General features: G+C 40.5%; 8 non-coding genes across 8 annotated transcripts; 6 read left to right on the top strand and 2 right to left on the bottom strand.

The window, feature by feature from the left end:
* The first annotated feature begins 613 nt into the window (after nucleotides 1-613).
* TRNAL-UAA (transfer RNA leucine (anticodon UAA)) lies at nucleotides 614-724 on the top strand. Its single transcript has 2 exons — nucleotides 614-651; nucleotides 679-724. It is a non-coding gene; the product is annotated as a tRNA-Leu (tRNA).
* Nucleotides 725-3,251: 2,527 nt separating this feature from the next.
* TRNAL-CAA (transfer RNA leucine (anticodon CAA)) lies at nucleotides 3,252-3,366 on the top strand. The gene is made up of 2 exons: nucleotides 3,252-3,289; nucleotides 3,321-3,366. It is a non-coding gene; the product is annotated as a tRNA-Leu (tRNA).
* A 708-nt stretch (nucleotides 3,367-4,074) lies between these two features.
* TRNAL-UAA (transfer RNA leucine (anticodon UAA)) lies at nucleotides 4,075-4,185 on the top strand. Its single transcript has 2 exons — nucleotides 4,075-4,112; nucleotides 4,140-4,185. It is a non-coding gene; the product is annotated as a tRNA-Leu (tRNA).
* A 1,226-nt stretch (nucleotides 4,186-5,411) lies between these two features.
* Nucleotides 5,412-5,522, top strand: TRNAL-UAA (transfer RNA leucine (anticodon UAA)). The gene is made up of 2 exons: nucleotides 5,412-5,449; nucleotides 5,477-5,522. It is a non-coding gene; the product is annotated as a tRNA-Leu (tRNA).
* Nucleotides 5,523-5,789: 267 nt separating this feature from the next.
* On the bottom strand, nucleotides 5,790-5,862 carry TRNAR-UCG (transfer RNA arginine (anticodon UCG)). Its single transcript has one exon. It is a non-coding gene; the product is annotated as a tRNA-Arg (tRNA).
* A 2,275-nt stretch (nucleotides 5,863-8,137) lies between these two features.
* TRNAL-CAA (transfer RNA leucine (anticodon CAA)) lies at nucleotides 8,138-8,252 on the top strand. The gene is made up of 2 exons: nucleotides 8,138-8,175; nucleotides 8,207-8,252. It is a non-coding gene; the product is annotated as a tRNA-Leu (tRNA).
* An 816-nt stretch (nucleotides 8,253-9,068) lies between these two features.
* TRNAL-UAA (transfer RNA leucine (anticodon UAA)) lies at nucleotides 9,069-9,179 on the top strand. The gene is made up of 2 exons: nucleotides 9,069-9,106; nucleotides 9,134-9,179. It is a non-coding gene; the product is annotated as a tRNA-Leu (tRNA).
* A 267-nt stretch (nucleotides 9,180-9,446) lies between these two features.
* Nucleotides 9,447-9,519, bottom strand: TRNAR-UCG (transfer RNA arginine (anticodon UCG)). The gene has a single exon. It is a non-coding gene; the product is annotated as a tRNA-Arg (tRNA).
* Between the last annotated feature and the right edge of the window lie 481 nt (nucleotides 9,520-10,000).

The following is a 10,000-nucleotide window of genomic DNA, read 5'->3' as shown; positions in this document are numbered from 1 at the left end:
ATGTGGAGAGAGACTGCTACGACCATGAAGGGATGATAACCCTCAATCTTTTGACCCAAAGTAAGACGCCTTTTCCATAGGCCACTTGCTCTTCAAATTGGCGCATGAGGCTTTCATAACAACCGATCACTACATTTAAATTTTTTTCAAAAATAGTGCAGAAAGACAATGCCACAAACACGAAAGGACTTGAAACCTCAAACTTCTGATCCAAAGTCAGACACTTTATTCATTAGGCCAAACAGTCTTTTGAATGGCACATGATGGTTGAGTACGTGGTCCCTTGGTCTAGAATAAGAATAAACTTTTTTTAAAAAAACACGTGGAAACTGACTGCCATGTCGGGACCCGAACCCTCAAAACCCTGATCCTAAGCCTGACGGCATCTTACCCATTGATGTATTCTCTCTCTCTCTCTCTCCCACCCCCCGTTTGGTCAGAATCCACCTTATCCGTTCATTTATTTATTTTTTCTCGTTCTCTCTGTCTCTCTGCTTTCTCTTCATTCTCTCTCAAACATAATGACATTGTTCTTACATTTTCAAGAAAATTGTAGCTAAATTTCTCTTTGATTAGCTGAATGGGAATAATTCTAGCACTCTCAGCGCAGTTAGTCAGGATGGCCGAGTGGTCTAAGGCGCCAGACTTAAGAGTGTTCTGTTTCCCTTGAGGTGGGTATTCTGGTCTCCAAATGGAGGCGTGGGTTCAAAACCCACTTCTGACAGCTGCTTTTAGTGTCCTTACTTGTCTAAAACTGACATGTCTCTCTATACTGTCATATAACCCTCTCAGCATGTGTACATTCTATTCTAAAAGCATGTGGAGGGAGACTGCCACCACCATGAAGGGATGATAACCCTAAATCTTCTGATCTAAAGTAAGATTCCTTTTCCATTTGACCACGTGCTTTTCAGAATGGCGCATGATGCTTTCGTAACAAACGCTCAGTATATATACATTTTTTCAAAAAGTGTGGAGAAAGAGAAGACCACGAAGGAACTTGAACCCTCAATCTTCTGATCAGAAGTCAGACGCCTTATCCATTAGGCCACGCGGTGTTTTGATTGGCATGTGATGCTTGAGTACGTGGTTCCGTGGTCTAGAATAAGAATCTTACTGAGTCCAATGACGAAGACACGCTTACAGCTCTCTCTCAGCACGTGTATACTTTTTTTCAAAAAAACTCATGGAAACTGACTGCCATGATGGGACTCGAACCCTCAAAATTCTGATCTGAAGTCAGACGGCATCTTACCCATTGATGTTCTCTCTCTCTCTCTCTCTCTCTCTCTCTCTCTGCACAATTACCATCTTCAGAATCAAAATGTGATCACATTGTCTTTATATTTTCTTGGTAAATTCAAGCAAAATTCCTCCTTAGTTAACGATGCTTGCATTCGTGCTCCATGGTGCAGATTAATATTCTCACATTCTAGAATGTTACCTACTCTGATTACTATGGCACGCTTACATCTCTGTCTCTCAGCATGTGTATACATTTTTTCCAAAAAAGCACATGGAAACAGACTACCACAACTGGACTCAAACACTCAATGCTCTGATCTGAAGTCAGGCCCTTGCATTCATGCGCCCATGGTCCAGAATAACATTCTCACATTCTAGAAAATTACCTAGTCTGATGACTATGACACGCTAACATCTCTGTCTCTCAGCATGTGTATAAATTTTTGATCTAAAGAAAGACACCTTACCCATTCTCTCTCTTAATCTATCTTTCTATCTCTCTCTCTCCACAATTACCATCTTCAGAATCAAAATGTGATCACATTGTCTTTATATTTTCTTGGTAAATTCAAGCTTAATTCCTCCTTAGCTAACGATGCTTGCATTCATGCTCCATGGTGCAGAATAACATTCTCACATTCTAGAATCTTACCTACTCTGATTACTATAGCACGCTTACATCTTTGTCTCTCAGCATGTGTATACATTTTTTCCAAAAAGCACATTCAAACAGACTACCTCAACTGGACTCAAACACTCAATGTTCTGATTTGAAGTCAGGCCCTTGCATTCATGCTCCCATGGTCCAGAATAACATTCTCACATTCTAGAAAATTACCTAGTCTGATGACTATGACACGCTAACATCTCTGTCTCTCAGCATGTGTATAAATTTTTGATCTAAAGAAAGACACCTTACCCATTCTCTCTCTTAATCTATCTTTCTATCTCTCTCTCTCTCTCCACAATTACCATCTTCAGAATCAAAATGTGATCACATTGTCTTTATATTTTCTTGGTAAATTCAAGCTTAATTCCTCCTTAGCTAACGATGCTTGCATTCATGCTCCATGGTGCAGAATAACATTCTCACATTCTAGAATCTTACCTACTCTGATTACTATAGCACGCTTACATCTTTGTCTCTCAGCATGTGTATACATTTTTTCCAAAAAGCACATTCAAACAGACTACCTCAACTGGACTCAAACACTCAATGTTCTGATCTGAAGTCAGGCCCTTGCATTCATGCTCCCATGGTCCAGAATAACATTTACACATTCTAGAATCTTACCTAGTCTGATGACTATGACACGCTAACATCTCTGTCTCTCAGCATGTGTATAAATTTTTGATCTAAAGAAAGACACCTTACCCATTCTCTCTCTTAATCTATCTTTCTATCTCTCTCTCTCCACAATTACCATCTTCAGAATCAAAATGTGATCACATTGTCTTTATATTTTCTTGGTAAATTCAAGCTTAATTCCTCCTTAGCTAACGATGCTTGCATTCATGCTCCATGGTGCAGAATAACATTCTCACATTCTAGAATCTTACCTACTCTGATTACTATAGCACGCTTACATCTTTGTCTCTCAGCATGTGTATACATTTTTTCCAAAAATCACATGGAAACAGACTACCACAACTGGACTCAACCTCTCATTGTTCTGATATGAAGTCAGACCCTTGCATTCATGCTCCCATGGTCCAGAAAAGCTTTCTTATATTCTAGAATCTTACCTAGTCTGATGACTATGACACGCTAACATCTCTGTCTCTCAACATGTGTATATATGTTTGATCTAAAGAAAGACACCTTACCCATTCTCTCTCTCTCTCAATCTATCTTTCTATCTCTCTCTTTCTCTCTCTTTCTCCAAAATTTCCATCTTCAAAATCACAACATGATGGCATTGTCTTTATATTTTCTTGGTAAATTCTAGCTAAATTCCTCCTTAGTTAACCGAATGGGAATAGCTGTAGCACCCACAATGCAGTTTGTCAGGATGGCCGAGTGGTCTAAGGCGCCAGACTCAAGAATGATATTTTTCCCCACATAGAGCTGGGTTTTCTGGTCTCCAAATGGAGGCATGGCTTCAAATCCCACTTCTGACAGCTGCTTTTTGTGTCCTTACTTGTCTACAACTGACCCTTCTTTCTAAACTGTCATATAACCCTCTCAGCATCTGTACATTTTTTTCTAAAAGCATGTGGAGAGAGACTGCTACGACCATGAAGGGATGATAACCCTCAATCTTTTGACCCAAAGTAAGACGCCTTTTCCATAGGCCACTTGCTCTTCAAATTGGCGCATGAGGCTTTCATAACAACCGATCACTACATTTAATTTTTTTTCAAAAAGAGTGCAGAAAGACAATGCCACAAACACGAAAGGACTTGAAACCTCAAACTTCTGATCCAAAGTCAGACACTTTATTCATTAGGCCAAACAGTCTTTTGAATGGCACATGATGGTTGAGTACGTGGTCCCTTGGTCTAGAATAAGAATAAACTTTTTTTAAAAAAACACGTGGAAACTGACTGCCATGTCGGGACCCGAACCCTCAAAACCCTGATCCTAAGCCTGACGGCATCTTACCCATTGATGTATTCTCTCTCTCTCTCTCTCTCCCACCCCCCGTTTGGTCAGAATCCACCTTATCCGTTCATTTATTTATTTTTTCTCGTTCTCTCTGTCTCTCTGCTTTCTCTTCATTCTCTCTCAAACATAATGACATTGTTCTTACATTTTCAAGAAAATTGTAGCTAAATTTCTCTTTGATTAGCTGAATGGGAATAATTCTAGCACTCTCAGCGCAGTTAGTCAGGATGGCCGAGTGGTCTAAGGCGCCAGACTTAAGAGTGTTCTGTTTCCCTTGAGGTGGGTATTCTGGTCTCCAAATGGAGGCGTGGGTTCAAATCCCACTTCTGACAGCTGCATTTAGTGTCCTTACTTGTCTAAAACTGACATGTCTCTCTATACTGTCATATAACCCTCTCAGCATGTGTACATTCTATTCTAAAAGCATGTGGAGGGAGACTGCCACCACCATGAAGGGATGATAACCCTAAATCTTCTGATCTAAAGTAAGATTCCTTTTCCATTTGACCACGTGCTCTTCAGAATGGCGCATGATGCTTTCGTAACAAACGCTCAGTATATATACATTTTTTCAAAAAGTGTGGAGAAAGACAATGCCACGACCACGAAGGAACTTGAACCCTCAATCTTCTGATCCGAAGTCAGACGCCTTATCCATTAGGCCACGCGGTGTTTTGATTGGCATGTGATGCTTGAGTACGTGGTTCCGTGGTCTAGAATAAGAATCTTACTGAGTCCAATGATGAAGACACGCTTACAGCTCTCTCTCAGCACGTGTATACTTTTTTTCAAAAAAACTCATGGAAACTGACTGCCATGATGGGACTCGAACCCTCAAAATTCTGATCTGAAGTCAGACGGCATCTTACCCATTGATGTTCAATGACCCTTCTTTCTAAACTGTCATATAACCCTCTCAGCATCTGTACATTTTTTTCTAAAAGCATGTGGAGAGAGACTGCTACGACCATGAAGGGATGATAACCCTCAATCTTTTGACCCAAAGTAAGACGCCTTTTCCATAGGCCACTTGCTCTTCAAATTGGCGCATGAGGCTTTCATAACAACCGATCACTACATTTAAATTTTTTTCAAAAAGAGTGCAGAAAGACAATGCCACAAACACGAAAGGACTTGAAACCTCAAACTTCTGATCCAAAGTCAGACACTTTATTCATTAGGCCAAACAGTCTTTTGAATGGCACATGATGGTTGAGTACGTGGTCCCTTGGTCTAGAATAAGAATAAACTTTTTTTAAAAAAACACGTGGAAACTGACTGCCATGTCGGGACCCGAACCCTCAAAACCCTGATCCTAAGCCTGACGGCATCTTACCCATTGATGTATTCTCTCTCTCTCTCTCTCCCACCCCCCGTTTGGTCAGAATCCACCTTATCCGTTCATTTATTTATTTTTTCTCGTTCTCTCTGTCTCTCTGCTTTCTCTTCATTCTCTCTCAAACATAATGACATTGTTCTTACATTTTCAAGAAAATTGTAGCTAAATTTCTCTTTGATTAGCTGAATGGGAATAATTCTAGCACTCTCAGCGCAGTTAGTCAGGATGGCCGAGTGGTCTAAGGCGCCAGACTTAAGAGTGTTCTGTTTCCCTTGAGGTGGGTATTCTGGTCTCCAAATGGAGGCGTGGGTTCAAATCCCACTTCTGACAGCTGCATTTAGTGTCCTTACTTGTCTAAAACTGACATGTCTCTCTATACTGTCATATAACCCTCTCAGCATGTGTACATTCTATTCTAAAAGCATGTGGAGGGAGACTGCCACCACCATGAAGGGATGATAACCCTAAATCTTCTGATCTAAAGTAAGATTCCTTTTCCATTTGACCACGTGCTCTTCAGAATGGCGCATGATGCTTTCGTAACAAACGCTCAGTATATATACATTTTTTCAAAAAGTGTGGAGAAAGAGAATGCCACGACCACGAAGGGACTTGAACCCTCAATCTTCTGATCCGAAGTCAGACGCCTTATCCATTAGGCCACGCGGTCTTTTGATTGGCATGTCATGCTTGAGTACGTGGTTCCGTGGTCTAGAATAAGAATCTTACTGAGTCCAATGACGAAGACACGCTTACAGCTCTCTCTCAGCACGTGTATACTTTTTTTCAAAAAAACTCATGGAAACTGACTGCCATGATGGGACTCGAACCCTCAAAATTCTGATCTGAAGTCAGACGGCATCTTACCCATTGATGTTCTCTCTCTCTCTCTCTCTCTCTCTCTCTCTCTCTCTCTCTCTCTCTCTCTCTCTCTCTCTCTCTCTCTCTCTCTCTCTCTCTCTCTCTCTCTCTCTCTCTCTCTCTCTCTCTCTCTCTCTCTCTCCACAATTACCATCTTCAGAATCAAAATGTGATCACATTGTCTTTATATTTTCTTGGTAAATTCAAGCAAAATTCCTCCTTAGTTAACGATGCTTGCATTCGTGCTCCATGGTGCAGATTAATATTCTCACATTCTAGAATGTTACCTACTCTGATTACTATGGCACGCTTACATCTCTGTCTCTCAGCATGTGTATACATTTTTTCCAAAAAAGCACATGGAAACAGACTACCACAACTGTACTCAAACACTCAATGCTCTGATCTGAAGTCAGGCCCTTGCATTCATGCTCCCATGGTCCAGAATAACATTCTCACATTCTAGAAAATTACCTAGTCTGATGACTATGACACGCTAACATCTCTGTCTCTCAGCATGTGTATAAATTTTTGATCTAAAGAAAGACACCTTACCCATTCTCTCTCTTAATCTATCTTTCTATCTCTCTCTCTCCACAATTACCATCTTCAGAATCAAAATGTGATCACATTGTCTTTATATTTTCTTGGTAAATTCAAGCTTAATTCCTCCTTAGCTAACGATGCTTGCATTCATGCTCCATGGTGCAGAATAACATTCTCACATTCTAGAATCTTACCTACTCTGATTACTATAGCACGCTTACATCTTTGTCTCTCAGCATGTGTATACATTTTTTCCAAAAAGCACATTCAAACAGACTACCTCAACTGGACTCAAACACTCAATGTTCTGATCTGAAGTCAGGCCCTTGCATTCATGCTCCCATGGTCCAGAATAACATTCTCACATTCTAGAAAATTACCTAGTCTGATGACTATGACACGCTAACATCTCTGTCTCTCAGCATGTGTATAAATTTTTGATCTAAAGAAAGACACCTTACCCATTCTCTCTCTTAATCTATCTTTCTATCTCTCTCTCTCCACAATTACCATCTTCAGAATCAAAATGTGATCACATTGTCTTTATATTTTCTTGGTAAATTCAAGCTTAATTCCTCCTTAGCTAACGATGCTTGCATTCATGCTCCATGGTGCAGAATAACATTCTCACATTCTAGAATCTTACCTACTCTGATTACTATAGCACGCTTACATCTTTGTCTCTCAGCATGTGTATACATTTTTTCCAAAAAGCACATTCAAACAGACTACCTCAACTGGACTCAAACACTCAATGTTCTGATCTGAAGTCAGGCCCTTGCATTCATGCTCCCATGGTCCAGAATAACATTTACACATTCTAGAATCTTACCTAGTCTGATGACTATGACACGCTAACATCTCTGTCTCTCAGCATGTGTATAAATTTTTGATCTAAAGAAAGACACCTTACCCATTCTCTCTCTTAATCTATCTTTCTATCTCTCTCTCTCTCTCCACAATTACCATCTTCAGAATCAAAATGTGATCACATTGTCTTTATATTTTCTTGGTAAATTCAAGCTTAATTCCTCCTTAGCTAACGATGCTTGCATTCATGCTCCATGGTGCAGAATAACATTCTCACATTCTAGAATCTTACCTACTCTGATTACTATAGCACGCTTACATCTTTGTCTCTCAGCATGTGTATACATTTTTTCCAAAAATCACATGGAAACAGACTACCACAACTGGACTCAACCTCTCATTGTTCTGATATGAAGTCAGACCCTTGCATTCATGCTCCCATGGTCCAGAACAGCTTTCTTATATTCTAGAATCTTACCTAGTCTGATGACTATGACACGCTAACATCTCTGTCTCTCAACATGTGTATAAATGTTTGATCTAAAGAAAGACACCTTACCCATTCTCTCTCTCTCTCAATCTATCTTTCTTTCTCTCTCTTTCTCCAAAATTTCCATCTTCAAAATCACAACGTGATGGCATTGTCTTTATATTTTCTTGGTAAATTCTAGCTAAATTCCTCCTTAGTTAACTGAATGGGAATAGCTGTAGCACCCACAATGCAGTTTGTCAGGATGGCCGAGTGGTCTAAGGCGCCAGACTCAAGAATGATTTCTTTCCCCACATAGAGCTGGGTTTTCTGGTCTCCAAATGGAGGCATGGCTTCAAATCCCACTTCTGACAGCTGCTTTTTGTGTCCTTACTTGTCTACAACTGACCCTTCTTTCTAAACTGTCATATAACCCTCTCAGCATCTGTACATTTTTTTCTAAAAGCATGTGGAGAGAGACTGCTACGACCATGAAGGGATGATAACCCTCAATCTTTTGACCCAAAGTAAGACGCCTTTTCCATAGGCCACTTGCTCTTCAGATTGGCGCATGAGGCTTTCATAACAACCGATCACTACATTTAAATCTTTTTCAAAAAGAGTGCAGAAAGACAATGCCACAAACACGAAAGGACTTGAAACCTCAAACTTCTGATCCAAAGTCAGACACTTTATTCATTAGGCCAAACAGTCTTTTGAATGCCACATGATGATTGAGTACGTGGTCCCTTGGTCTAGAATAAGAATAAACTTTTTTTCATAAAACACGTGGAAACTGACTGCCATGTCGGGACCCGAACCCTCAAAACCCTGATCTTAAGCCTGACGGCATCTTACCCATTGATGTATTCTCTCTCTCTCTCTCTCTCTCTCTCTCTCTCTCTCTCTCTCTCTCTCTCTCTCTCTCTCTCTCTCTCTCTCTCTCTCTCTCTCTCTCTCTCTCTCTCTCTCTCTCTCTCTCTCTCTCTCTCTCTCCCCCACCCCCCGTTTGGTCAGAATCCGCCTTATCCGTTCATTTATTTATTTTTTCTCGTTCTCTCTGTCTCTCTGCTTTCTCTTCATTCTCTCTCAAACATAATGACATTGTTCTTACATTTTCAAGAAAATTGTAGCTAAATTTCTCTTTGATTAGCTGAATGGGAATAATTCTAGCACTCTCAGCGCAGTTAGTCAGGATGGCCGAGTGGTCTAAGGCGCCAGACTTAAGAGTGTTCTGTTTCCATTGAGGTGGGTATTCTGGTCTCCAAATGGAGGCGTGGGCTCAAATCCCACTTCTGACAGCTGCTTTTAGTGTCCTTACTTGTCTAAAACTGACATGTCTCTCTATACTGTCATATAACCCTCTCAGCATGTGTACATTCTATTCTAAAAGCATGTGGAGGGAGACTGCCACCACCATGAAGGGATGATAACCCTAAATCTTCTGATCTAAAGTAAGATTCCTTTTCCATTTGACCACGTGCTCTTCAGAATGGCGCATGATGCTTTCGTAACAAACGCTCAGTATATATACATTTTTTCAAAAAGTGTGGAGAAAGAGAATGCCACGACCACGAAGGGACTTGAACCCTCAATCTTCTGATCCGAAGTCAGACGCCTTATCCATTAGGCCACGCGGTCTTTTGATTGGCATGTGATGCTTGAGTACGTGGTTCCGTGGTCTAGAATAAGAATCTTACTGAGTCCAATGACGAAGACACGCTTACAGCTCTCTCTCAGCACGTGTATACTTTTTTTCAAAAAAACTCATGGAAACTGACTGCCATGATGGGACTCGAACCCTCAAAATTCTGATCTGAAGTCAGACGGCATCTTACCCATTGATGTTCTCTCTCTCTCTCTCTCTCTCTCTCTCTCTCCACAATTACCATCTTCAGAATCAAAATGTGATCACATTGTCTTTATATTTTCTTGGTAAATTCAAGCAAAATTCCTCCTTAGTTAACGATGCTTGCATTCGTGCTCCATGGTGCAGATTAATATTCTCACATTCTAGAATGTTACCTACTCTGATTACTATGGCACGCTTACATCTCTGTCTCTCAGCATGTGTATACATTTTTTCCAAAAAAAGCACATGGAAACAGATTACCACAACTGG

The sequence above is a fragment of the Dendrobates tinctorius genome, unplaced genomic scaffold (genome assembly GCF_039654945.1).
Source record: "Dendrobates tinctorius isolate UK_male_01 unplaced genomic scaffold, ASM3965494v1 ptg000743l, whole genome shotgun sequence".
NCBI lineage: Eukaryota > Metazoa > Chordata > Amphibia > Anura > Dendrobatidae > Dendrobates > Dendrobates tinctorius.
This window is presented reverse-complemented; position numbering and strand designations above follow the sequence as displayed.